The 2,948-nt window shown below is 37.5% G+C and overlaps 1 pseudogene; it reads right to left on the bottom strand.

The window, feature by feature from the left end:
• Window positions 1-1,869: 1,869 nt before the first annotated feature.
• Window positions 1,870-2,446, bottom strand: LOC123636428 (annotated as a pseudogene).
• Window positions 2,447-2,948: the final 502 nt, after the last annotated feature.

Genomic DNA, 2,948 nt, shown 5'->3' with positions numbered 1-2,948 from the left:
ACACTGCTGTCTTATCTTAGAGACTATCAAACCCAGAGGGCAGAAGGTTTTGTTTCTTTGGAAAGAAACAAAAGCAGAGTTGTTTGCAGTGGTAGCCCCAGTTAGAGTTTTTATGTACAAGAAAATAAAAATTTCTGCAGCAGAAATGAACATTTGAAAGTCAAAATAGATCCATTTTATTTCTTATGAGAGAGTCACCTACTCATATTTAGAAAAGTAATTTTTAGCTCAGCTTATATTTTTTCTCGTTTTGACATTTAACCTGAGAATACTTCTATATCTTATTTCTATATCTTATATATTTTATACCAAAAACACTTTTTTTCTTCTCCAGTATTTTTGTACTATAACCAGATTGTGTTCAATAGAAGTCACAATGATGACTTTGGCTGTCCTCTATGGGAGTCTAGTGACATTAAGATGATGTTTTGTGTCACATAGGTTTGAAACATTTCTGCTCTTCAAGTTTACATGTTCCTCTTAAAGGCAAACATTTTTAGGGAATATTTCATTAAAAGCTTTGGAAGTTGTGTGTGATGGAGATATAATTAAAAGATAATGTCAGTAGAATAGTGCATTGTCCCACGGTAATGTTCAGCTCTCCTGCTGGAACATAAAGGCAGGGACGGAACGGAAGCACTGATTTTCCAAGCAGGAGACATTTGTTCAGTGACAATGTCTTATTACAATTAATTTGCTTTTAGTATACAAATGACGAATGCAAGAGTAATTGCAGCCCCTGTGGATTAGGAAACATTGTTCTCCTGGTTCCTTTCTTCAAGACCAGTACAAATCGCAGTTGGCAGCTGCTTGCTGCAGTGCTCAATGTTTCCTTCTGTCTAAAATTTATGTCTCTCACTCTTTTTCTTGTTATTATTTTTGCAATGTTTTTTCCTATTCTCCTCCTTACACCCTCTTTCTCAGTTTCCCCATCCCCTTTCTGTCATATTCTTTTGATGTTTAACTTATGTAAGAAATTAAGAAATGATTTCCAAACCTGAGTGTATCTCAGAATTAGTAGGATATTTTATTAAAAACTATTACCTCTGGGCCCCATCCCAGGAGAACCTGATTCAGGGAGGCTTCACTGAGCCCCGAAATCAACGTTTAGAGTTGTAAAATCTGTATTTTCAAAAGCTTCCCATATGATAATTATTTGCAATCAAATTTGAAGACTCCTCATTTATATCCTTTGAATTACCCCAGTTAGCTTTCAATTGGTTATTTCAAGGTGAGAAAACCCAGAAATTGCAAAGTCAGTGCATCATCCACCTCAGAACAAATGCTCCCACACAGAGCCCCGGAATCTACGTGTTCTCTGAACCCCCAAATAGCATGTGGGCTCAGACACAGGTTCCGTGTTGTGAGTTTTTCTGGTTCCCTACTGTTGTGATGAATGCAGGATGAATCAGCCATTGGGCCTCCTGCCCAGAGAGGCAGTTTTGAGAAAAGTGGTCTATGACTACAGAGCCTCTACTTCAAGCCCAGACATCTGAAAAGACCCTTTCTCAATGAAGAAGCAACCAGCAACTTTCTCTGAGATTTATACCTCTTAAGCCTTAGCCTTACAGTGAAGAAAGACAGTATGTCTCCTGTCTCTCCCATGCATTTTCTGAAGTGTGTGGCAACCATCTGATAAGCAGAGAAGGGCTCCGTTTACTTTTAGCAGACTGGTAGACTGGTGTCTTCAGTGGGTACACATGGAGCTCGGACATAAAAATGTCACCCAGGCACTGTGTGCAGCACCTGTAATCGTGAATTATTATTATTTTTTTCAATAGCAGTCTTTAACTGCATCAGTTCAATATCACAAATAGGTCTTAAGAATCATGCAGCATCTTGTTTCTGTAGCTGGACAATTCTTTGATCTTACTCATCAGCCTGCTGAACTGTTTCTTTTGCAGAGACATAGATAATGTCCAAACATCTTCTGATATCTTTATTTTTAACCCTTGTGGCTCTCTGAATCAAAGCAACTGAATTTGAAACAAGTTCAATGTCATTTTCTTCAAGGATCAACTCATCTTTCTGGGCTTGAGATATTGAACAAGCAACACCTGGCCTCATCCAAACCCTGAAGGTATATGTTTCTTCCATGAAATTTCATATTTCGACAAAAGATCTATTCTCCTGGATAACAACCTTGATGGGTAAGTGAGCATACCCAGACCTCATCTTGTAATGGAATCCCAGTGTAACATCCTTGATCCTATTCTGTGCATGACTACAAATAGTGGTAGCAGTAGCCAGTCCCGTTCTATTCCCCTACTATTTGTCAATCCAAAGCCTCTTTTTCTTTCCAAGGAGACTGAGTTCTACCTTGATGTGGGTGAAGTCTCCTCTGCACGGTTGTTCTGGAGCCCTTTCCAATAACTGGGCATCCCTTCAGAGTGATGTTGACATTTTCTGGAATGTTGACAGTTTGATTACTGAGAATTGCCTTCATTCTCAAAGTAGATGTGGCAAAGAGCTGTGATCATGGATTATCGTATGACCAAGAGCATTGTACCCACTACACCAACCTTTACAATCCTGTTGGAAAATTATGTCATTATGATTCCTCATGAAAATCTATAACTTATAGAAAAATATGAGGATGATTTGGAAAGTATCGTAACTACACAGCTTTAAGTACAGACACAATAAAATTTTTATATGATTTTTCTAGACAAAGGAAATGCAAATGCAAATTTTATGGATGTAATACAAGTTTGCTAGCACACCCTTAAAATCCATGAGCTAAGTCAGCATCATTGCTTCTATATACTGTTGGTCAGGATGGTAAATTACCTCGCATTCACTAATTAGCTATGATAACTACAACAACAAATATATATTGAGAGGTCTAGTGTCTTGCTAGATATTGAACTTATATTTTATTTTTAAAAATTCAAATACTTCAATGTTTCTTCTGTTTATGCAAATAAAACAGAGTCATGTTCACTCTT

This window comes from Lemur catta, chromosome 4 (genome assembly GCF_020740605.2).
Source record: "Lemur catta isolate mLemCat1 chromosome 4, mLemCat1.pri, whole genome shotgun sequence".
NCBI classification, from domain to species: Eukaryota; Metazoa; Chordata; class Mammalia; order Primates; family Lemuridae; genus Lemur; species Lemur catta.
Note: the sequence above shows the minus strand (reverse complement) of the source record. Positions and strands in the feature narration are given on the sequence as shown.